General features: G+C 43.4%; 1 long non-coding RNA gene across 1 annotated transcript; it reads right to left on the bottom strand.

Moving 5' to 3' along the window:
* On the bottom strand, positions 1 to 25,532 carry LOC102151269. Its single transcript, XR_005381082.1, has 3 exons — positions 25,270 to 25,532; positions 6,248 to 6,282; positions 1 to 2,668 (listed from the first exon to the last, which is right to left on the bottom strand). It is a non-coding gene; the product is annotated as an uncharacterized LOC102151269 (long non-coding RNA).
* Between the last annotated feature and the right edge of the window lie 899 nt (positions 25,533 to 26,431).

Here is a 26,431-nt window from a genome sequence, read left to right as displayed (position 1 = left end):
CTCTCTCTCTCTCTCACTGTATCTCATGAATGAATAAATAAAATCTTTTTTAAAAAATGAGCAAAGAATATGAACATTATGAAAGTGAAAAATGGCTACTAAATATTCAAAGATGTTCAGTATCACTCGTAATCAACAAAGTGCAAACTAAATGAGTTAACCTTTTCCCCTCCATTTAGCAAAAAAATTAATAGCCGTAAACACTTCCAATGAACTTTAGTGGAAATATAATCTTTTGGCATCCAAAGCAAATGTTTCAGTGTGAGGAACTGGTGTATCTTCTTTGAATTTTGGGTAATGCTCATCACCAAAGCCATATGGCTAAATTTGGCAAACTGATCAAAGTCCTCTTAAATCCAGGGCATCCTCCGAGATATCCTTTGTTTTAGACTACTTATGCCATATTCAAACCTTTTTCTTCTTTCCTACCTTGTGCTTTGCATTTGTTTTAATGGGTTTTTTTTTTTCCTTTTCTGATTGGGATTGTATGAATAATTTCCAGCCTTTATTCGTTATTAATATATGTATTTCAAGGTTATAAATTCTCTGTTTACTGCTTTTAGCAGCATCCTCTACATTTTGTCTATTTATCCTATTAGTTAAAATCTCCAATTACAGCTTTGGGTTTTTCTTTCTCCTGTCACTTTTTGCTTATTGTTAGCCAAAAGTGATGTTTTTAGGAGCATGTACATTTCTCCAAGATGAACAGACTATTTTATCATTTTATAATGACCCATTTTCTCTCATAATCTTCCTTGTCTTATTGTCTTTGTTATTAATATAGGCCCCTTAAAACTGGATCCATTAATAGTGAAAGGGAAAAGAGGGAAACTCAGTGGGGAAATATTAGGAAGACAAACCATGAGAAACTCCTAACTCTGGGAAACAAAGCGTTGCGGAATGGGAGGAGGATGGGGTAACTGGGTTGTAGGGTACTAAGGGCACTTGATGGGATGAGTACTGGGTGTTATATGTTGGCAAATTGAACTTAAATAAAATATTTTTAAAAAACAATTCATTTAACATTCAGTGTCTTTATTCATCCTTTTAGTTTCAACCATGTCAACAGCCTGAAGGTAGTTCTTAATTTTTTTTTTTAATTTTTTTTTTTATTTATTTATGATAGTCACAGAGAGAGAGAGAGAGGCAGAGACATAGGCAGAGGGAGAAGCAGGCTCCATGCACCAGGAGCCCGATGTGGGATTTGATCCCGGGTCTCCAGGATCGCGCCCTGGGCCAAAGGCAGGCGCCAAACCACTGCACCACCCAGGGATCCCAGTTCTTAATTTTTTATCTAGTTTTCTATCAGTAAGAGGTATTAAGGTCTCCAACTATGATTGTCTCTTCCTTTATCACCGTTGCTTTTGCATTTTGAAACATTGTATTCGATAGATATACATACATATAAACATACCTGTGTGTGTGTGTGTGTGTGTGTGTGTGTGTATATATATAAATGGCTATATCTCCTTTTGATAAATTTACCCCTTAATCATTTGGTCAGAGATAAGAAAGTGAGGAAGCATAGCAGATAAGACTCAGGGGAAGAATGTTCCAGTAAAACAAACAGCAAATGCAAAAGTTAGAGACAGAAACCAGCTCTGATATCCAAGGACAGTAAGAAGGCCAGTGTGGCTGGAGAAAGTAACTAACTGATGGACATGCAGTAAGATACAAGGCCTGAGAAGTAGCCAGGGGCAAGATCATATAAGATGCTACAGGCCAAGGCAAGGAATTTGGAATTTATTCTACGTGTATTGGGAAACCATTTGAGAGTTTCAGCAAGGGAGTAACATGATCTAATCTATGTTTTTAATAGACTGGCTTCTGTGTGAAGAAAACCAGTTAATAGGCTCTTGAAGAGATCAATTAAAAATGGAGGATTAGGGATGCCTGCCTGGGTGGCTCAGCAGTTGAGCATCTGACTTCGGCTCAGGGACTGATCCTGGAGTCCCAGGATCGAGTCCTGGATCAGGCTCCCTGCATGGAGCCTGCTTCTGACTCTGCCTCTGTCTCTGCCTCTCTCTCTGTCTCTCATGAATAAATATATAAAGCCTTTTAAAAAAATAAAAATAAAAATGGAGGATTAAACCCATAACTTCAGGTCTCTCTAAAAAATCCCACTAAGAAGAAAAAGAGAGAGGAAAGCAAACCATAAGAGACTCTTAAAGAACAAACCAGGTTGGTGGAGGGACTTAGGTGGGAAGTGAGCTAAATGAGTGATGGGTATTAAGGAGAGCACTTGTTACGATGAGCACTGGGTTTTAGGTCTAAGTGATGAATCACTAAATCTTACTCCTGAAACTAATACACTATATGTTAACTAACTAGAATTTTTAAATTTTGGAAGAAAAAACTACAAAATCCCACTAAAACAGTAAAGACTGTTATATACAAAGGCATAAACCCAGAAGGACAAGGATGATAGGAGCCAAAACAACAGCAGGAAAGGTTTAGAAGCTGAAAGCAGTTACGAGCGACAACTCATTTGTAGACCTAAGAAAGCTGAATGCTAAGCTAGCCATGAGTGATGCGAAAAAGCAAGCAAAGTTGCACCACGGAACTTCTCAGCGGCTCAGGAATTAGGTTCCTCCGATGCGGGTTTGAGAAGCCTGGTCAAGAAGCTGGCAGATGTGCTTCTCTGCTCCAAGCAAACGACTTCCCCAACCTGGACAGAAGAATGAAATTATATTGTGCAGAAAAGTTTAAGAGAACAGTTGGGGGATGGTGTCATACTGAAAACGGTATTAAGTGAGATCTGCAGTTAGAATGTTAATCTCTCTTGTGGAGCCTGGGTGGCTCAGTCGGTTGTCTAACTTCAGCTCAGGTCATGATCTCAGGGTCCTGGGATTGAGCCTCCCACCCCACCCATAACCCTGCATAGCCCCACATAGCCCTGCGTTGGGGAGTCCACTTGTTCCTTTCCCTCTGCCCCTGCCCCCACTTGTGCACTGTCTCTTTCTCTCAAATAAAATATTTTTTTAATGTCAATAACGGAAAAATAAATAAAAAATAAAATAAATAAAATGTCAATAACGGGGCAGCCCCGGTGGCTCAGCAGTTTAGCGCCGCCTTCAGCCCAGGGCGTGATCCTGGAGACCAGGGTTTGAGTCCCACATTGGGCTCCCTGCATGGAGCCTGCTTCTCCCTCTGCCTGTGTCTCTGCCTCTCTGTGTGTCTCTCATGAATAAATTAAATCTTTTAAAATAAGTAAATAAAACGTCAATAACGGAATGCCTGGGTGGCTCAGCGGTTAAGCATCTGCCTTCGCTCAGGGCGTGATTCTGGAGCCCTGGGATTGAGTCTCACATCGGGCTCCCAGCATGGAGCATGCTTCTCCTCCCTCTGCCTATGTCTCTGACTCTCTGTGTCTCTTGTGAATAAATAAATAAAATCTTAAAAAAAAAAATGTCAATCCCTCTTCACCATATTAGTTTCCTAAACACTGTCCAGTCTGGTCACCTAAAATCTAGCAGCCACAAAGGAAAAATCTACAGCTACTAACATCTGTGGTTTCCCCAGGAAAAAAACAGTGTCACCTTATAGTAAAGCCCACAAATGACAATCCTGCTCACATACACTGAGCTTCCATTTTTTACTGCCTCCTTGTAAAACATGAGTGCATAGCTAAGGATCATGGTATTCCTTTTTTTTTTTTTTAAGATTTTATTTATTCATGAGAGAGAAAGAGAGAGGCAGAGATATAGGCAGAGGGAGAGGCAGGCTCCATGCCGGGAGCCCGATATGGAACTTCAGGATCATGCCCTGAGCCAAAGGCAGACCCTCAGCCGCTGAGCCACCCAAGCATCCCATGGGATCACAGTATTCCTAAGGAAACACTGATTTGAACATGCATGTCCCTCAGATCTCCTGTGCAGGGCAACGTGGTCACCTGAGGGCCTGGCTTACTGCACACTTCCCACAGGCAACTCCCAGCCAATGACAGAGCGAGTCGGAGTAAGACAGGCCACCCTTGGGAGCTGGAACTGCTCCGATCTGGCTTCTAGAACACTATATCGGCTTTGCCATGCTATATTAGAATTGCACTGCACTCCAGGACTTTCACCTAACCTTCCTGGTCACACAGCTCTTCTAGCCTGCCCTGGAATCCCCCTACCTTCCTTCACAGGCATGTCACCTAACAAATCCCATCTAATCTTATTTTGGCAACTGCTTCTTGGAGGCTGCAGACTAACACAAATGAACCAAGAAAGCAGATAGTTAAGATGGGAATTGGGCCTGGCTCACTTGAGGCCGGTGGAAGAGAATGTCATCTTGGTCAGTAAGTATGGCACAGATAGTCCCTGGCACAAGGTGATGACTCAGTTGTTAAGGGTTTCACTGGTGGGGACCTAGGAAATGTGAAGGGGAACGCTGTAGCAGGTGGGATGATGCAGGACATTTGAAAGACACAGGGCGGAGAAAGCCCATAAAGACAAGTGGAGAAGGCTGATGATGCCAGGATGGGTTGATGCCCGGCAGGACGACAATGAGGCTGAGGGCTGTTAAAGAATAATTAACACTAACTATGAGCCCACAGGGCCCCTGTGGCAGCACCCAAGGAGGCTCCTCTCTCCTGCAGTGGAGCAGCAGACAGCTGAGTGGCAGGCTAAAGTCCCCATTGTTAAGGTTTAAATGCTCAACTAAGGCGGGTTAGTTATGCAACAGACATGGCCCTGGTTGGGAAAACCTGGGACCCCAAAACATGGGTGGAAATATGTAGATGGTTGCTCCTGACTTCGAAGTCCCCTGAACCTTCTGGGTTTGCAGAGGCAACCCACTCTTCTCTACCAAGAACTATTATTGGCTAAACATCTGTAGTCAAAAAGGAAAGAATGAAGGAGCAATGGCCTGAATGCAGGCTCCTCAAAAAATTTGTTCAGTTCTCAGACCTGAACCAACTCAGAAATCCAAAATGCAGTGACTGAAGAGGTGACCAAGTCCTTAGGAGTAAGAACCCTGCAAGACTATGGCAAGTATGCATACCATGGCCATTCCTCAGTCTTTCTCTAAGGGAGCTACAGGTGACTATACACTGGGAGAAAGGGAACGAGCAGTCACTGGAGGACCATTGACACAGGATCTGAGTCGACACAAATACCTGAAAACAAACATCATCCTGAGCCCCTGTAAGAGGCCAAGGAATCAATAGAGTCCTGGCTAAATGAAGTCCCACTCACAGGCAGCCCATTGGTTCCATGGGCCCACTAAGTGGGTGTTTCCCCAGCCTCCATGTGTACAACAGCAAATAATATACTTGACAAGGTGGAACGACCCCCATTGGATAACTGGCCTAGGGAGAAAGCCAAATGGATGCTGCAAAACTGCCCTCCCACTAAGACAATTCAAAAACAATATTGCTTTGGGATGGGGACGGATTATGGAGATGAACACTGCTATTAATAAGACCTGAAGATTAAAAAAAAAAAAAAAAAAGGGATCCCTGAGTGGTGCAGCGGTTTAGCGCCTGCCTTTGGCCCAGGGTGCGATCCTGGAGAACCGGGATCGAATCCCACATTGGGCTCCCGGTGCATGGAGCCTGCTTCTCCCTCTGCCTATGTCTCTGCCTCTCTCTCTCTTTCTGTGTGACTATCATAAATAAAATTAAAAAAAAAAAAAAAACCTGAAGGACGCAGGACAGTGGTCCTGTAATTCGACAGGCCCCTCGTGATGCAGCCTGGAGAGCGACCACAGACGACCACAGATTTAACTACTTTAAATTTTTATTGCAGCCACTGTGCTGGACGTGGTATTGCGGCTGTAGCAGATGGACAAGACATCAGGCACAGGAATGCAGCCAATGATTTGGCAAGTGCATTCTCTTCTTTTTTTAAGGCATTCTTTTCCAATTATATTTTTTTTTCCAGCTTTACTGAGGTATAATTGACAAATAAAATTGTCAGTAGAATTCCAGTAGGAATGGGGATGTCAAATTGTGACAACTCTAAATATGTCACCTGTAGATAAGGCTCATAGATCCTTTGCCTGAGTCAAATGTACATTAAAAAGGTCAAGGGCCACTCCAGGAAGTCTGCAGTGGCCAGCCCTGGAGGTCTGAGCTGTCTGGGAGTTAGGAAGGCAAAACTATCTGAGTGGGTGTGGGCTCTGAAACAGCGCCAGTATGGTCCTCTGGAACCTGGGGCTGTGAAAGCTGTGCTGTTGGAGCTGGAACAATGCCTTGAACCTTCTGAGTTCCAAGGAAAAGGGATATTTAAATTGAGACGTGTTATGTTGCATGAAAACTCACCATCAGGTTTCAGTTGATTTTAACACTAGTGTTTTCTTTTGATGGCAACAGTTGGAACAATCCAGTTAACACACGCACACACAAGAGAAAGAGAGAGAAAAGAAACAGCAATGAGCTTTAAGAGAATAAAGCAGTTGAGCAACTCGAACTCAAAAAAAATGAAGGAGCCAGGACAGCTGGGGCTACCTCAACAAGAGTTTTTTGACTTTCTCCCCGTTACAATGATTTGGTGGCAATGCCCCAATTTCTGAGTTCTTTGTCCCAATTTCAAAAGTACTCAGAGAGAAAAAGATTTTGGACTACCACGGATCAGATCACTAAAGAGCTATGGTTAAAGAGCAGGGCCACTTGGCACAAACTTGGGAGTGTTACCAGAATCATGGAGGCATGAGGAGCCGGCCCGGAAGCTCTGCTACATCTTTCTAAAGTGGGAGCACAAGGACAAGGAATGTGGGAGCCACATAACCACTGGAAAGGAGGGAATAAAATGACCATCACATATAGATTAGTTATCTAGGAAATCCCACAGAATCAATAGAAACCTATAAGAATTCATAAGACAGTTCGGAATGAGAAACATATATGAATTGAGTAAGCAATCATTAATACCACTAATAAAAAAAATACCACTAATAAGTAAGAAGAATATAGGAAATACAAAATTGACATTCACAATACCATTTTTTTTAATTATAAAGTTCCTAAAGATAATCTTACAAAAAAATGTATAATTTTATTTTCCTAAGGAACATAAAAGAAGATTTAAGTAGAGGACATTAGAATGAGAATGTCCATTAGTTTTTCACAACTAATTTATAGGCTTAATTTCAACTTGTGTTTCAATGGGATTTTTTAATTTGCCAAAATTATCTAAATTTTATCCACAAGAAGAAACAGATGCAAAAGCTTTCACACTGCTAGAAACCAAGCTTCAATATAAATAAATATTTGACATTAAAATTCTGGAAAGAAATAGCCCAGAATAGTGACAGTAGTTTCTCCATAGAGAGAGGGATTTTTTTTTCTTCACTACAAGTTTTCTATATTCTCCAGATGTCCACAGTAAACAAATTGCATTTATAAAAGAAAAGTAGAAAGAGGATGTTACTTTTAATTCACCTGAGACACTCCTTTTTTGATGTTTTCTTGTAGTCATCATATGCATTTTAAAAACAAAGCTCAGGGATCCCTGGGTGGCGCAGCGGTTTGGCGCCTGCCTTTGGCCCAGGGCGCGATCCTGGAGACCCGGGATCGAATCCCTTGCCGGGCTCCCGGTGCATGGAGCCTGCTTCTCCTTCTGCCTGTGTCTCTGCCTCTCTCTCTCTCTCTGTGTGACTATCCTAAATAAAAAATTTAAAAAAATAAAAACAAAGCTGAGGGCTTGTGGGTGGCTCAGTGGTTGAGCGCAGCCTTTGGCCCAGGGCCTGATCTTGAAGTCCTGGGATGGAGTCCTGCGTCAGGCTCTCTGAGAGGAGCCTGCTTCTCCCTCTGCCTGTGTCTCTGTCTTTCCTTCTCTCTCTCTGTATCTCTCATGAATAAATAAATAAAATCTTAAAAAAAAATAAAAAAATAAAAACAAAGCTGGGTCTATGGTGAATCAAACTTGTGTATCCCATTTTTTTTAAAGATTTATTTATTTATTTATTTGACGAGAGAGAGAGAGAGAGAGAGAGAGAGAGAGAGAGAGAGAGAGAAAATGAGCAGGGGCAGTGGCAGAGGCAGAAGGAGAAGCAGACTCCCTGCTGAGCAGGGAGCCTGACATGGGACTTGATCTTTAGACCCTGAGATCATGACCTGAGCCCAAGGCAGATATTTAACAGACTGAGCCACCTAGGAGCCCCTCACTTTTCTTATTTTAAATAAGCATTTTCTCATGTCAGTAAAAGGCAGCTTATATAAGTTTAATAGTCTGCATAATAGCCCCTTGACTTGAGTCATTTCTAATTTTTCAATAGTATGAATAGTACCAAAGTCATTTTTGTGCTCACAAATTTCTATATTTCAGATTATCTGCCTTAGGAAAGATTTCCTGAAAGCATGCAGCATAATTTATTCTGTCACCAACCATATAAGAGTATTTGCACCAATATAAACTAGTATAATTTTTCCTTATGTTTCCTAGTGTGAGAGACATTTTAAAAAGAGCCAAATATAGATAACTTTTTTCTTCAACTCTTTCTCACCTTTGTAAATATACTAGAATGACAATGAACTACTTTTATTATCAGAAATGCACACACACAAGCCTTGTGCAGAAAAGGCCTGATGGTTCCCCCACTGGGGGGCCCCAAACCCTAAGACAACACTATGGCGATGCCTACCAGAAGAGGGAGTAGTAGCTACTGTATTTGCTGCTTCTCAAAAGCTCGCTCAGGATCATAGATAATCCTGAATGTTTGCTTTTCAAAATTTAATCTGTTATTTTTGTTCCCAAAAACTGACCATTTCCTCCTCCTGCCCTGTACTATCTACTTGCCTTTTCAAAGAGACACCCCTGCACCTACCCTCAGGCTAACACACTCTCTTGTCAATGGTTTCTCCAGCAGAGGGAAGCTCTGCTAACAGTCCCTGTTTGGTCTGAATAACCCAAGAGAAAAAAAAAATTTTTAAGATTTTATTTATTTATTCATGAGAGACAGAGAGAGAGAAAGGCAGAGACACAAGGCAGAGGGAGAAGCAGGCTCCAAGCAGGGAGCCCGACGTGGAACTCGATCCCGGGTCTCCAGGATCACGCCCTGGGCTGAAGGCGGCGCTAAACCGCTGAGCCACCCAGGGATCCCCCCCAAGAGGAATTTGAAAACAAAACACAGATACAGAAAATGATCCTACCTAAAAAGCAAGCGTTTCCCATCCTTTTCTAAACTGCCCTAGAGATGACTTATTTCACTTCAATGTGTATACATTTCTGAAGTGCACACACAGTGTAATAGGAGCTAACAACGTGAGTGCCAGGAGACAGGTAGGACCCAGGCCATCCATCCTGCACACTGTGTAGCAGGCCACATGGGACGAGTAACTGGTGGACAAGGCAGAAATGCAGCATTGTGGTCATTCTACTGCACTCGTTCCTGGACTATGGAACCTGGAGACAGCAGAGGGGCATGACGACCAATCACGCTGAATCTATTTGCTCTCTTAGAACAAAGCAAAACTCTGATCACTGGGTAATGAGTGACCTTGCAGTCTAGACGATGACCCCTGAATTCATCTACTCCTTCGGAGTTCCCTTGTATGTCCAGTGCCCACCAGCACACTGACTCCCTTTAATGCTCTTCGTTTTTCAGAATCTGTGATGCTAAATAGCAAATTAGCCTCTGTTTACCCTCCTTCACTGTTCCCTTGACTTTCCAGAAGTCCCCAAGACTCAAAATTACTGGAATATGGGCCAAAACATCCACCCTGATTTGCCATTGTGTAGTCTGGGGCTCTGTCACAATGCACACTGCTCTGTGGTCTGGCCTCAGAAACCAAAGGCTCCAGCATGTGGATGGGCACTGTCATGTCCATGCAGGATTTGTAGGGCAGTGAGTGCTGAATTGCACTCGTGTTCATGGGCAGATTGTTAGGCAAAGACATGTTCAGTTATTGTGTAGGCATTCGGTGCGTGTTAGTGACTTGAAGCTCGCTTCTGTTTCTGCTTCTGACAGGGGGCCTCTTGAGAAAATAGCATACTGTGGCTACAACAGTGAAAAGCCCATTTCTGGGAGCACATGGGTGGCTCAGCTGAAGTGGTTGCCTTCAGCTCAGGTAATGATCCCAGGGTCCCGGGATCGAGCCCCCCATCAGGCTCCCTACTCAGTGGGGAGCCTGCTTCTTGTCCCTCTCCCTCTCCTGCTCTCTCATAAATAAATAAATAAATAAATAAATAAATAAATAAATAAATACCGCTGGGTAGATTGGCTTCGAGCATGTGATTGTGAAAAAGAGCAGAAGCAGTTTTGGCTAAGAGGAGGAAAGGAAAGAGGTCAGTGGGGTGTGCAGAGGCAAATGAAGGGAAGAAAATGATAAGCAGCCAGTGTAATTTATTCCTTAGCTAAGACACAAAATAAATATTGATTTAATACATCACTATGAATGTGCTCATAGTCTACTCGGAAGACAGAGACATAAGCAAATAGCCTTTAAATCATTGTACCCCTTGAACACCTGGGTGGCTCAGTGGTTGACCATCTGCCTTTGGCTCAGGACATGATCCATCCCAGAGTCCCCAGATCAAGTCCCACACCGGGTTCCCTGCAGGAAGCCTGCTTCTCCCTCTGCCTGTGTCTCTCATGAATAAATGAATAAAATCTTTAAAAATCAATCAATCAATCATTGTACCCCCAAGTGAAGACAATTTAAAATATTATAGGACTCGGGGTGCCTGGATGGCCCATTCAGTTGAGCATCTGACTCTAGCTTTGGGTTCAAGTTGTGATCTCAGGGTCATGGGATTGAGCCCATCATCAGGCTCTACACTCAATGTGGAGTATGCTTGAGATTCTCTGTCCCTCTGCCCCTGCTCCCCTCCTCCCCAGCCCTCTCTCAAATAAATAAATAAACCTTTTTTTAAAATTAAATAAATAAAATATTATAGGGAATCAGAGTATCTACTGTGCACTAGAAGGTTTCATGGAAATGGTGGCATTTAAGGTTTCCAAAGGGGCAGCACTGAGATTCTGGTAGTTGAGAGATATAATCCAGGTAAGGAATGAAATTCTAGGAGCCTCTTCACTGGTAGAGAAGCCTCCTGGGACCATGTTTGGAGAGAAAAGATAGGGATTCTCCAGGCATTCAAATACCCTGCTAGACAAAAGGCCTGCCTTCCAGGCTCCTCCCGTAGATGAGCAGACTTAGAAAAGGGACAGAAGCAGCTAGCCCACACTTGAGCCCTTCATTCCAGCATAGGTGACAGTCTTCACAGCTGAACTAACCCCAAGCACTCTAGAGACAGGCACAGCTAAAGTAATAAGAGGACAGAATGGAAGGGAGGAGGAGTTCAGCACTTACCTGGTGTAAAAATAATAGTGAAATATTAGAATCAAAAGGAATTTCAGATCTAAATTACCCCAGCACCATCATTTTAAAAACAAGGAAAATAAGACTAGATTTGTGTCTGGATTTATTGACCTGTTGTACTTTATGCCAGTTATTGACTTATTTCCTCTTGACCCAAATTCAGGCCATTGGCGTGCTTGCTGTATGAAAACGAATCTGAGGGGGCACCTGGGTAGCTCCATGGTTGAGCGTCTACCTTTGGTTCAGGTCGTGGTCCCGGGTCCTGGAATCTAATCCTGCATCAGGCTCCCTACTCAGGTGGGGAGCCTGCTTCTCCCTCTACCTCTGCCTATGTCTCTGCCTCTGTCTATGTCTCTCATGAATAAATAAATAAAATCTTTTAAAAAAAATGAAATGAATCTGACCTCTTTAGATAGCTGGCACTGAAGCTTTATCAGAAGAGGGCACTGGGGATCCCTGGGTGGCGCAGCGGTTTGGCGCCCTGCCTTTGGCCCAGGGCGCGATCCTGGAGACCCGGGATCGAATCCCACGTCGGGCTCCCGGTGCATGGAGCCTGCTTCTCCCTCTGCCTATGTCTCTGCCTCTCTCTCTCTCTCTGTGTGACTATCATAAATAAATAAAAAATTTAAAAAAAAAATCCAAAATCTGAAAAAAAAAAAAAAAAGAAGAAGAAGAAGAAGAGGGCACTGGAGGGACACCTGGGTAGCTCAGGTGGTTAAGTGTCTGCCTTCATCAGGACAAGATCTCAGGGTACTGCGATGGAGCCCTGCATTAGCTCCCTACTCAGTGGGGAGCCTGCTTCTCACTCTCCCTCTGCCTGCCACATCCCCTGCTTCTACTCCCCCTCCCTCTGAGTCAAATAAATAAATAAATAAATAAATAAATAAATAAATAAATAAATAAATTTTAAAAAGGAGAGGACGCTGGAAAGTCATCACAGGAGGAAGGAATTTTGCAGATCCGGGAGGTGCATGGCTTCTCCTGCGCTGGCAGCTTCTTCAGCAAACTCCTTAGATGCTTTTTTTTTTTTTTTTTAAGATTTTATTTATTTACTCACGAGAGACACAGAAAGGGGCAGAGACATAGGCAAAGGGAGAAGCAGACTCTCTGCAAGGAGGCTGATTCAGGACTCTATCCCAGGACCCTGGGATCATGACCTGAGCCCAAAAAGCAGACACTCAACCACTGAGCCACCCAAGCGTCCAACCCTCAGGTGGTTTTATAGCAGAGTGTCTCCTGTGAGACATCTTCCTATAAACAACCCCCAGCATCCTAGAGGGTCGATTTCCAGCAAGTTCTACTAGTATGGCACCATAGCAACTCATCTGGCATTCAGTAGCCATTTGTCCAACAAGATCCACATCTCAGCTTATAGGGTGTGGGGTGGCTAAAAGATACAGTGTTATATAATACTATATTCACTATTATACATCTGCTATTCCTATATTTCTGAACTTCTCATCTTATTCATCATTCCCTAGTCTCTCCAATCCTCTACTACAGATAATAATTTTCTTTTACTTTTTTTTTAAGCTCTATACCCAATGTAGGACTTGAACTCACAACCCTGAGATCAAGAGTCACATGCTTAATTGACTGAACCAGCCAGGATCCCCAATAATCCTTTATATTAGGCTTTCAGTATTCAAATCACTATAAGGTTTGTCTGTCCTGATTGGTCCCAGATAGACAGGATTTTCAACAAAGATAGCTGCTTACTGGGGCGCCTGGGTGGCTCAGTGGTTGAGCATCTAACTTCGGCTCACATTGTAATCCTGGAGTCCCGGGATCGAGTCCCACATCAGGCTCCCTGCATGGAGTCTGCTTCTCCTTCTGCCTATATCTCTGCCTCTTTCTCTCTGTGTCTTTCATGAATAAATAAATAAAATCTTTTTAAAAAAAGATGGCTGCTTATTGTGGCTGTTTTTGGTTTGTTTTATACCAGTGATTTTAATTAAGGTAAAATATTAACTTGAATATTTTTTATTGAAACATCCTCTAAAAAGAAATATCTCTAAACACTTCTAATCCAGAAATGAAATGGCTCTGTTCTAATGAATGGGAGGTTTATAATTTAGGATACAGATAATAGTTTAGAAGACTCAAGATTAAATGACCACATATAACTATCCCTCAAGTATTTAAATTTTTAATGTCTAATGTCAGAATATCCCATGAAAACCTCCTTTATCTCTAAAGAGTATATACATTTGAATGGGGCAGGGTTGGGGGGAATCTTGGTCTTTGGGGTAAAAATTCTTTTTTTTTTGGGGGGGGTAAAAATTCTATACATAGGAGTAATCTACTGTATATGTTACAAATTATTGACATTTCAAAAAGTAATGAAAACCAGAGAAATGGTTTACAACTGCTGGGTTTTTTTATATACTTTCTCTAAGAAAAATTCACGTGTCTTGCATTCCCAAGACAGAGGACAAACTAAAGCCAAATTAAGAGAGGGTGTTCCATAGCAGAACATTTCCAAAAATAAAGTATTAGAGGTAGACTAGAAGAAGGGAGAAGGAAACTATTCATTTTTTTTAAAAGATTTCATTTATTTATTTATGAGAGACACAAAGAGAGAGGCAGAGACATAGGCAGAGAAAGAAGCAGGCTTCATGCAGGGAGCCCAATGTGGGACTGGATCCTGGGACTCCAGGATCATGCCCTGGCCCAAAGGCAGGTGCTCAACAGCTGAGTCACCCAGGGGTCCTGGAAACTAACTTTTCAGAGTTGTAAGCATTATAAACATTTTTCTCATTAAAGAGTACAAGATATTTTTAAAAAGAAAAAAACACAGGCACTGAGAAAGAAGAATAGGTTACTCATTGAAAATAAGACAAGTGGGATGCCTGGGTGGCTTAGCAGTTGAGCACCTGCCTTCGGCCCAGGGCGTGATCCTGCGGTCCCAGGATCAAGTCCCACCTTGGGCTCCCTGCATGGAGCCTGCTTCTCCCTCTGCCCGTGTCTCTGCCTCTCTCTCTGTGTCTCTCATGAATAAATAATAAATCTTAAAAAAAAAGACAAGAAAATTGATGAAATTTATAAATCATAAACAGACATTTTCTTCTCCTTATCTACTTTATAGAAAAGTTGCAAAATTTTAAAATGATATTTGAGAAAATTCAATGAAGTAGATTCTGGGAAGATGGTACCTGAGTTAAGTATTTGTACTTCTTCTTTTTTTATTATTATTATTTTTTTTTCTTCCTTCTTCTTTCTTTCAACCAATTTATTTCCTCTCTGGAAACCAAAGACCTCACATAACCCCATGAAGCAGCAGACTCCCAAAAAGTGGATGTCAAGAGACAATTCTCCATTTGTTCTCTCTGCACATCTTTTTTTTTTTTTTAAGTTTTTATTTATTTATGATAGTCACAGAGAGAGAGAGAGAGAGGCAGAGACACAGGCAGAGGGAGAAGCAGGCTCCATGCACCGGGAGCCCGACGTGGGATTCGATCCCGGGTCTCCAGGATCGCGCCCTGGGCCAAAGGCAGGCGCCAAACCGCTGCGCCACCCAGGGATCCCCCTCTCTGCACATCTTAAGAGCAAAGCAGACTATCCTCTCTGAACTATGTTTTCAAGTATGTTTGGATAGCAAACAATCTTGGAAGATGGTGACAGGGTGCCTCTCCAAAGCAAAGAGCAGGTTTGCTTAGTGTCCCAGAAGACAGAGCAAAGGGCAGGCATACTCACTGCACATTTTTAGAGTCCAATCTCCTCTACTCCTGTTATGGAGCATACTGTGTGCACTGGAGTCACTTCACCCTCCTGCTTTGCCCTAAGGAATTGGGACTTGGGGAACTGGTACAAAAATATTTGTAATCTGGCTATTACTGTGAGTAATAAACCACCCTCATTTCTGATCCAGAATTCTAGTGTCTTCCACCAGCCACCATGAAACTGTGGCAGACTACCTTGGTAACTTGCAAGTAAGATGAAATCTCAGAATTTTCAGTTCTCAACAGTCAGTTGGATAACATATGGTTGGATCTTGTCTTGTTTTTTGTTTTTGTTTTTATGTTTTTATTTATTTATTCATGAAAGACACACAGAGAGAGGCAGACAGAGGGAGAAGCCGTCTCCATGCAGGGATCCAGATGCTGGACTTGATCCCAGGACTCCGGGATCATGCCCTGAGCCAAAGGCAGATGCTCAACCGCTGAGCCACCCAGGCATCCCTTGTCTTGTTATTTTTAAGTCCAATATGAAAACCTTTGCCTCTTAATTGGGGTCTTTCTTCTTTTTTAAAGATTTTATTTTTAAGTAAAATAAAATAAAATCTACACCCAATATGGGGCTTGAATTCACAACGTCAAGATCAAAAGTCACATACTCCACCAACTGAGCCAGCCAGACACCCCTGGAGTCTTTCAACTATGTACATTTAATATAATTATTGAATACTGAATGAGCAGACTACAAATAAGTCCATGTTATTAAGACTGAAAAGTTTAAGGTCTTTGTCTCAAGTCAAATGAAATTTGCCTTGAGTAACCATCTAAAAAGCTTGTAAAGTCTATTATTCCTCTAACTATCTTCATATCCCTAAGAATTGCTTTAGGTGAAAAAATTTTTTCCAAAATCTTGAATTAGCAGGGGCTGCAGTTGTTTGGTCTCTGGTCAGAGATAGCCAACCTCTGACTGGGGGCTAAGGTCAGGTTCACAGGCAGCATCTGACTGATCATGATAAATTTTTATGGGGTCATCTCCGTCCAAGCCCATACCTCTGTGAGGCCCAACATCTGTTTCATATGTATACTCTCATTTTATTTTATTTATTTTTAAGTAAGCTCTGTGCCCAACGTGGGGCTTGAACCCATGACCCCAGGATCAAGAGTCACATGCTCCACTGACTAAGCCAGCCAGGCACTCCTGTATACCCCAATTTTAATCCAAATGCCTGTGTGTATTTACAAAATGACACAATTTACCAATTGGCCACTTTGAGGAACTTTTGGTATGACCAAAATTGTCCACCTTAGGAGCACCTTAAAGGGGCAAAGCAGGGTTAGCAAATTTAATTACTTACTTAATTTAATATTTGATTGTCAGCCTTTTATGACCACTATAAAGAACCTTCAATCAGTACAGGGAAGCTGTGATCCCAGTCTCCCTCACCTACATGAACTAGTACAAGTATTAATAAGTCCTTCAGAGCCACAACTCCTTCTTCAAAGTGTCAGAAGACTGGGGGATGCCTGCCTGGCTTGGCTGGTAGAGCCAGAGTCTTAACGTGACTTTTAATTTCAGAATCTTGACTATAAGCCCCACATTAGGACTCTACTTAAAAAATAATAATAATGAGGGCAGCCTCCGTGGCACAGCGGTTTAGCGCCACCTGCAGCCCAGAGTGTGATCCTGGAGACCTGGGATCGAGTCCCACGTCAGGCTCCCGGAATGGAGCCTGCTTCTCCCTCTGCCTGTGTCTCTGCCTTTCTCTCTCTCTTTCTCTGTGTCTCTATGAATAAATAAATTTTAAAAATCTTAAAAATAATAATAATAATAATAATAATGGTGGGCACCTGGATGGCTCAGTTGGCTAAGCATCGGCCTTTGGTTCAGGTCATGATCTCAGGATCCTGGGATAGAGTCCTGCATTGAACTTCCTGCTCAGCAGAAGGTCGCTTTTCCCTCTCCCTCTACTCCTCCCCACCTTGTGCTCTCTGGCTCTCTCTATTTCTCTGTCAAATAAATAAATAAAATCTATTAAAAATAAAATAATAATAATGGAATTGGAGGAATAATAATAATACATAAATTTTGAAAAAAGAAGAACTTGGGAAACTATGTATTCCTGAAATTCATCAAAAAGAACAAGAACTAAAGAAAGCACAAAATGGGGATCCCTGGGTGGCGCAGCGGTTTGGCGCCTGCCTTTGGCCCAGGGCGCGATCCTGGAGACCTGGGATCGAATCCCACCTCGGGCTCCCGGTGCATGGAGCCTGCTTCTCTCTCTGCCTGTGTCTCTGCCTCTCTCTCTCTCTGTGTGACTATCATAAATAAAGAAAAAAATATTAAAAAAAAAAAAAAGAAAGCACAAAATGTGATACAATCCTTACCCGAAACAATATCTATTTTATTTCGAGTCAACATTAACTGGACATTAATCCAATTTTTTTTAAAGAGCAAATTCATTGATGATTTTAAAATCGACTTCAGATAACAATCTGGAGTAGATCAATAATGTGAAGATCATATTATCCTCATTTCTTATGAACCCTTGTAAGCCAGAAATCAAGGATTTGATTATTTGAAGGCTGGCGTAAGAAATTACTCCTCTGGAGTAATGGGGTCCGTGGGCGGCTCAGCGGTTTAGTGCCTGCCTTCGGCCCAGAGCATGATCCTGGAGTGCCAGAATCAAGTCCTGCATCGGGCTCCCTATGTGGAGCCTGCTTCTCCTTCTGCCTGTATCTCTGCCTCTCTCTCTCTCTCTCTGTCTGTCTCTCATGAATAAATAAAATCTTCAAAAAAAAAAAAAGGAATAAAGAAAGAAAGAAAAGAAATTACTCCTCTAATAGATCTATAGCATCTTCCAAACATTTTGAGAGAGTTGTAGAACAAAAACAGAGTTAGACCATAAACAAATTAATGGTTTTTCTAAGTAAACAATGGGATGGCCCTAGATATTTTTTATGCCTTCCAAAAAATGTGCATGGATAAGGATACTTGCTGCTACTATGAACAAAAAGGATGCTGGAAAACCAACATTCCCATTCTTGGCAAGGAAAAATCTAATATACAATGAGAGAGTTTCAAGAGAAATGGTAGCACTCAACTTCCAATTCTTTCCTTAAAACTCATAAGAAGAATTGTCACAAACAATTCCGGGCCACACTCACTATTTTCTGATAGTTATATGTGTTACACTTTTAATAATAACCCTACAAGTAAATTCATCACTCTCCCTTGGAGTCAGTGAAAATTTAAGTGGTGGATTTTCCAATAGCGCTGATATCCTCTATGTCCCAGCTGCTGTTACTCTTGGTCTTTTCACTAGAAACATAATTTTCCCTTGTGATATCACATTAGCTTAAACTTAATGAAGAGAAAGATTTATTATGGAAATGGAATTGACAAATTAAGATGTCCTAGCAACTAAAGCAACTAACCACACACACACGTACACACACAAAATCTGACTAAAAAAATAGGCAGAGGGCATTTTTCCAAAGAAACCGTATAGATGGCCACAGACGCATGAAAAGATGCTCAACATCACTCATCATTAGAGAAATGCAAATCAAAACCACACTGAGATATCACCTGTCAGAATGGCTAGAATCAAAAAGACAAGCAATAACAACTGTTGGTTAGGAAGTGGAGTAAAGGGAACCCTCAAGTATTGTTGGTGGGAATGTGAATAGGTGAGGCCACTATGGATGACAGTATGGGTCTCTTCCATGAAATTCTTAAGACTGTACCTGTCTTCTGCAAATCATAGCTAATTTTGGATACAAATACATAAATCCGATCCAAACACATAAATCTGACACACCGTCTATGAGGTACCAGAGTCCTAATGGGCCAAAAATTTACCACCATTTTCACGGTTACTGAGGCTGAGCACCTCAAGGTTTAAACTGATCCATTCCAACTTTTACCCAAGCCTGCATAGTGTCCTTAAAGCTTGAAGAAAAGGAAGAATTAAAGTCCATGCTAAAAGGAATAAAAGACAAAGAACTCATTTCACCTCGTACTAGTCCTTATAACACTCCTAGTCTGACCATTAAGTAACTGGGTATACAGATTTTTTTCACCAACTCAGATTATCATTGATAAAATTATACCTCACATTCTGTGGTGCCAATTCCAAATACTATTCTTGCCCTAACCCTACCCAAAACCATCAGTTTTACAGCTGTGCATGTACTTCAGAGTTTGTTCCTTTAAATTTGAATTAATACCAAAAAATAATAATAATAATAAATAAATAAATAAATTTGAATTAATACCTGTTTACCTGTCTTTGGAAGAACCTATAGTATACATGCATTACTATGCCTCAGAGATTCACTGTCCCTTACCTTTCATAAGTTCTTAATTAGGACCTCAAAGTTTCACTGTAGGATGAGCTTTTACTAAGTTTTAAAGATTAGAAAAGCACGAATATAAATTCTATCTACTTTCTGACTTCTAGCACAAAAAGACAAAAAAAGTTGTAATTTTCTCTAGCAAGAGGTTCATTATCCAGGCCACGATTTATCTCAGGCAAGTTGCTTATCTCTGACTGGGTGACTACAGGCCATCCAGAATTTGCCAAGACTCACTACTTAAAAATTATTCTAGGTCTCACAAGACATTGTAGACAGAGAGTTCCCAATTTCCAGGAAATTGCTTCTTCTTCTTCTTTTTTTTTTTTTTTTGTAAAGATTTTATTTATTTATTCATGAGAGACGCAGAGAGAGAGAGGCAGAGACACAGACAGAGGGAGAAGCAGGCTCCATGCAGGGAGCCTGATGTGGGACTCGATCCTGAGACTCCAGAATCACACCCTGGGCCGAAGTCAGGCATTAAACCGCTGAGCCAGCCAGGGATTCCCAAGCTTCTTCTTTAAGACCAGACTAGAGATCCCAGGGGGGCGCAGCGGTTTGGCGCCTGCCTTTGGCCCAGGGCGCGATCCTGGAGACCCGGGATCAAATCCCACAATGGGCTCCCGGTGCATGGAGCCTGCTTCTCACTCTGCCTGTGTCTCTGCCTCTCTCTCTCTCTATCTGTGACTATCATAAATAAAAATAAAAAAAATAAAATAAATAAAAATAAAAAAAAGACCAGACTAAATCCTTGGTGACAGAGCTCCTCTCCTGGAAACACAAGCATGAATATAAATTTTGCTGACTAGGGCTAGCTCTTCAACCATCCTCTATCCTTGATCAGTCTAATTTACCATGAGTTTTAGAATCCTCCTTGAACCCAGTGGTCTCCCAAGTGTACAACCTTTGTTACTTAATGAAAATGTACTACATTCCTAGCTTAGCCAGTTTATATCCTCTGCAATATCATTACTTTCTCCAATACCTATTTCTATTCAGCACCCTTAGCCTTTGAACCCTGCTATTCTCCTTCCATCACAAAAGTAGGGAAAGATGCATTTTTCTGGGGATTTATATAAGAATCATTCATACCCCATTGCAGACTTATTAGAAATGCCTTTGGACAGTCCACACTTGACCCTGATAGTTGATGGGTCATATCTACAGACAGAAACGGTAAATGATCAGGCTATGCCATAGAGTTATCTAAGTCACTCTTAGAATATGATTCTTCAAAACCACAGAGATACCACCTTACACCAGTCAGAATGGCTAAAATTAACGTCAGGAAACAAAAGATGTTGACGAGAATGCAGAGAAAGGGGAATCCCCCTACACTGCTGGTGGGAATGCAAGCTGGTATAGCCACTCTAGAAAACAGTATGGAGCTCCTCAAAAAGTTGAAAATAGAGCTACCCTATGACCCAGCAATTGCACTACTAAAAATTTACCCCAAAGATACAAATATAGTTATGAGAAGGGGACCTGCACCCCAATGTTTATAGCAGCAACGTCCCCAATAGCCAAACTATAGAAAGAGCCCAGATGTCCACTGACAGATGAATGGATAAAGAAGATGTGGTATATATAATGGAATACAACTCAGCCATCAAAAATGCAATCTTACCATTTACAATGACGGATGGAACTGGAAGGTGTTATGCTAAGTGAAATAAGTCAATCAGAAAGACAACTATCATATGCTCTCACTCATGTGGAATTTAAGAAACAAAACAGAGGATCATAGGGAAAGGGAGAAAAAATAAAACAAGATGAAATCAGAGAGGAAGACAAGCCATAAAAGACTCTTAATCATAGGAAACAAACTGAGGGTTGCTGATGGGTGGGGGGATGGGGTAACTGGATGATAAACATTATGGAGGATGTAATGAGCACTGGTATTACATAAGACTGATGAATCACTGACCTCTACCTCTGAAACTAATATGTTTAAAAAAAAAAAAAAAAAGAATATGATTCTTTACAGCCCAGATGGCAGAATTAATTGCCCTCACTAGAGCCTGCCAACAGGCTAGACAAAAGAGAGTTAATATACACTGTAGATATACCTTGAGGTAACATATGATGTCTGGGTGCTTTGGAAACAGTGAGGCTGTCTCATCTCAGTGGGGATTCCTAACAAGGCCAAGAAACTTCACAATACCTTAATACTGCCAAAGAAGTTGTATCTAAGGCACTCTAGATGCTAAAAGAAATGCCCTGTCCAATCATTTACCCCAAGCAAGGGGTCCTTACAAAGTATTGGGCCATGGAGCTAACCAAAAATCCACTAACTTATAGGGTTTCAAAGCAACCATTTCAAAATGCTAAAATAAGGCCCCAGTATCAAAGTGGGGAGACAGATCTGGATGTAAATTGTATGAAGATATTCTCTGGTATTCTCAAAATGGCTTCCTAGAAATGAGAGCCTCTTGCAGAAAAACTTGCTGAGATTGCAGATGAGACTACCACCATTCCAAGGACCCAACACTGGTTGTCATTCTTTTTTTTTTTTTTTTTTTTTTTTTAAGATTTATGTATTTATTTCAGAGAGAGCACACACACACGAGCAGGGGGAGGGGTAGAGAGAGAAACAAGTAAACTCCTTGCTCAGCAAGGAGCCTGACACAGGCTCATTCTCAGGACCCCCCCGATCACGACCCAAATGGAAATCAAAAGTAGAACACCCAACCAACTGAACCACCCAGGCATTCCAGACACTGGTCATCATTCTAAACTTTGAGGCTGTTGCTGAGGACTTCTCACCTGACATTGATATTCTCTAGGCAAAAGAAAACCAGGTAGGGGATCAGGAGCCCAAACCTTAAGGCCCATTTTAATTCTTCTAAATGAGCTCCAGATAATTACACCCTGCAGGGGAATCTGAATGTGTTCACACATCATATAAATGGAAATATACAGAATGTGCTGTTCAGTATACTGTCAGAGTCTTTACTCCGACCATGAAATGTTTTGAGGCACCCTAGAAAAAGCACACAGCCAGGATAAGGGGTAGAGATGTACTGATACATGCAACTGCCAAAACTCATGGTACGCTTAAGATATTTGCATTTTGTCATGTATAAATTCTGCTTTAAAAACAAAAAAACTCCAAATATTGAACTTCAGTTAATGATATTTATGTTGAAATTATTTAAGCATGAAGTATACTGATGGCTACAGTAGCTTCCTATTCCTTTTATTAAAGACTGACAATAAATAGATGATAGATAGATAGGTAGATAATAGATAGATGATAAAGACTATTATTCCTTTAATAAAGACTTGCAAGTAAGGAAGTAAGGACACTTACAAGTGTCCTTTGAGAGACCTGGCCTCTGCAGATTCTGTGACTTCCTCAGCTGTCTCCTCCATACCAGACACCTTTCAGGCCTGTAAAGTGACCCTCCAGGCCTCAGGGCCTCGGCCCCAAGTGTTCTCTTGAACTGGAAAACCACTTGCTCTCATTGCCTAGTTAACTTCTGCAAATCCTTCCAATCTTATAGGGCACAGTCCTCCCTGCCTAGGTCAGGACATGATCCTCTTCCCCTTCATTGCTGCTTTGTGTTTTCTTCTTTGCGCCCATCACAGTTCACAGCTGCACATTCATCAAGTAATCACAAGAACATTTATCTTCCTTGTAAGACTGTTATGGGGACCAGGGCCTTGACAGAGAGCTACTTGACTCACAATTGTATTCCCCAGTGTCTGGCTTGGTGCCCCGCACATCAATAGCGAGATATTCAGGAAGTTTATTGGATAAATGATTAAAGCAAATTAAAATAAGATACCACTTTTCACATACAAGATGGATAGCTTTAAAGGACTGGCAATACTTACTCTAAGGTAAGGGTGTGGAAAAGCAGGGCACTTGGACTCATTGACGGAGGTGTAAATTAGTATGGTTTGAAGTGCCTATCAAAATGTTCAGCGTTGGGACACCTGAGTGGCTCAGTGGTTGAGCATCTGCCTTTGGCACAGGTTGTAATCCTGAGCTCCTGGGTTCAGGTTCTGCATTGTGCTCCCCACAGAGAGTCTGTTTCTCCCTATGCTTAGGTCTCTGCCTCTTTCTGTGTGTTTCTCACGAATAAATAAATAAAATCTTTAAAAGAAATGTTCAGGGATCCCTGGGTGGCGCAGCGGTTTAGCGCCTGCCTTTGGCCCAGGGCGTGATCCTGGAGACCCGGGATCGAATCCCACATCGGGCTCCCGGTGCATGGAGCCTGCTTCTCCCTCTGCCTATGTCTCTGCCTCTCTCTGTGTGACTATCATAAATAAATAAAAATTTAAAAAAATAAATAAAAAGGTAACTTTCCTAAAAAAAAAAAAAAAAAAAAGAAATGTTAAAAAAAAAAAAAAAAGAAAGAAACGTTCAATGTTGATACCTGTGGATCCAGATCTTTCACACCTAGGTATTTATCCTACAGGCACAATAGCACAAATATGTATTTGTATAACAATGTTCCCAGGGATCCCTGGGTGGCGCAGCGGTTTGGCGCCTGCCTTTGGCCCAGGGCGCGATCCTGGAGACCCCGGATCGAATCCCACGTCGGGCTCCCGGTGCATGGAGCCTGCTTCTCCCTCTGCCTGTGTCTCTGCCTCTCTCTCTCTCTCTCTCTGTGACTATCATAAATAAATAAAAATTAAAAAAAATAATAGTTTCCTGGGAGCCTATTTAAAAAAAAAAAAAAAAAAAAAAAAACAATGTTCCCAGAAGTTGTTTCAAGTGCTGAAAAACTGGCAACAATTTAAACACCTTTCCAGAGGAGGCTGAAAAACTAAACTACATCCATAAAATAAATTTCTGCATTATATAACCATTATAAGGAATATATATAAATCCCTTAGGGGATAGGAGTAAAGACTAAGAGTGAGAAAAAGTTGCACACAAGTATAATCCCATTTTGTTAAAAAAAAAAAAAAGCAAACCCTACCCATGTAAACACAATTTAAAACTATGTATTAAAAAAAAAAAAAAAAAGAGGGATGCCTGGGTGGCTCAGCGGTTGAGCATCTGCCTTTGGCTCAGGGCGTGATCCTGGGGTCCCCAGATCGAGTCCCACATCAGGCTCCCTGCATGGAGCCTGCTTCTCCCTCTGCTTGTGTCTCTGCTTCTCTCTGTGTGGTTCTTTCATGAGTAAATAAATCAAATCTCTAAACGAATTAAAAAGAAAGAAAGAATAAACCAAACTATTAATCAGTATCGCCTCCAGAGAGTGGGATAGGAGACAGTCGGGGACTGCTACTTTTACTTTATGATTATGCTAAACAAGCAAGTCTTGTCATTAATTTTTTTATCATTGTAAACTCTAGATTATTTCCAGAACAAGACCTGAAGATAAGGTTCACGTTGCTTCTGCTAAAATAAAGCCACAACCGGTGAACGACTGCACAAGAAAATGGCCTCCTAAGGACCTAAGTCCACAGACCATCCAACTGTCGGCGCATGTCTTTAAACCCCACAGGTTTGGGCAACCCAGGTGGCTCAGCGGTTTAGCGCCGCCTTCAGCCCAGGGCCTGATTCTGGAGACCCGGGATCAAGTCCCACGTCGGGCTTCCTGCATGGAGCCTGCTTCTCCCTCTGCCTGTGTCTCTGCCTCTCTCTCTCTCTCTCTCTCTCTCCCTCTCATGAATAAATAAATAAAATCTTTAAAAAAAAAAAAAAAAAAACCCACAGATTAAAAAAAAAAAAAAGGCAGCCCCGGTGGCTCAGCGGTTTAGCGCCACCTTCGGCCCAGGGCGTGATCCTGGAGACCCGGGATCGCGTCCCACGTCGGGCTCCCTGCATGGAGCCTGCATCTCCCTCTGCCTGTGTCTCTGTGTGTGTCTCTCAGGAAGGAAGGAAGGAAGGAATGGATAAAAATCTTTAAAAATAAAAAATAAATGAATAAACCCCACAGGTGAGGTCCAGGAGGAAGGAAGGTAAGGGTAATGGAAGCGGGTGGGAGTCCTGGGGTGGACACGCCTCCCCAAGAGGCCCGCAGGACTTACTCGGCTTTTCCAAAAGCACAAGATCCTTCCTAGACCTGCTGTCCCTCGAGGGAAGCTTCGTCGGGTTCTCCTTGGACGACTGGCCAGGTTCTCCGCAGGACTGAGTAGAGATTTACAAGAGGGAGAGAAGGAAACCCCGAGCTCCTCGCCGACCCGTCCGGGGTGAGCAGATAACGCTCGCCCGCCCCCGACCTCGGTGCGGCGGGGGAACCGGTCAGCACCGCCTGCTCCGGCACCGCCGCGCCGCGGGCTGAGGCGTCGCTGTCCGCCGGCCGCCTGGACGTGGCCTCCCTTCCCTCAGGGTCGGGCCGGCGTGAGGGCGCCGACGGCGGGGGCGGCGGGGAGCCCGGCCCAGGCCGTCACCGGCGGTACCGGGGCTTCTCCCCACCCCGGATGCTTCCCCGGGAATGTGAACGGGCCCAAGTGCTCCTTTCTTTCCCTCAAGGGCCGGCGCGGGGAATAAAAATGCGGTCCCTGAGCGCCGGGTCTGGGTCTGCGTCTGGACGGTGCCTTCCAGAGCCCCGCGCGTCCGAGGCCCGGCGCCCTCCTTCCCCGGGGGCAGCCGCGGCGGCGCTAACCGGGCCCGGACGGCCGCGGGAGCGTCGGGGCCGGGCGCCGCGTCCCAGCCCGAGGGGCGGCGCCGCCTCCCCACAAGGTACCCGGGACCAACGTCCCCCCGGCCCTTGGGGGTGACGCCGCCTTCGGCCGGGCTCCGCGCTCGCGAGCTCGGAGCCGAGGGGCCGCGGCCGGACGCCAAGTCCCAGCCTCGGCCGGCGGGTGTGCGGGCGCCCGCGTCCCCCGGGCCGCCCCCCGGCCACCCCCTCCCTCAGCCGGCGGGCCCGGGGGCTAGCGGAGCCCGAGCGCCCCCGGCAGGGGTCCGGGGCGGGGCTGCAGCTGAGGAGCTACCGGCGCGACCCCCTGGGGACGGGAGGCTCGCGCGCGCCGGCCAATGGCTGCGGTGGGCGGGGAGGAGAGCGGCCGGGGCCCTGCGTGGGCCGCGGGTCCCTTCCCCACCCTCGCCGGGTCCCGGCCCGCGGCCCCGCCCGCCCGCCCGCCGCCGCCCTCTTAAACCCGGCGCTCGACCCCGTCGGCCCGCCCGAAGCCTACCGGTGCGGAGCCCGCGGAGCCCGCGCCGCCCTCGGGCTGTGGAGGCGCCCGGCCG

The sequence above is a fragment of the Canis lupus genome, chromosome 29 (genome assembly GCF_011100685.1).
Source record: "Canis lupus familiaris isolate Mischka breed German Shepherd chromosome 29, alternate assembly UU_Cfam_GSD_1.0, whole genome shotgun sequence".
Taxonomy (NCBI): domain Eukaryota; kingdom Metazoa; phylum Chordata; class Mammalia; order Carnivora; family Canidae; genus Canis; species Canis lupus.
This window is presented reverse-complemented; position numbering and strand designations above follow the sequence as displayed.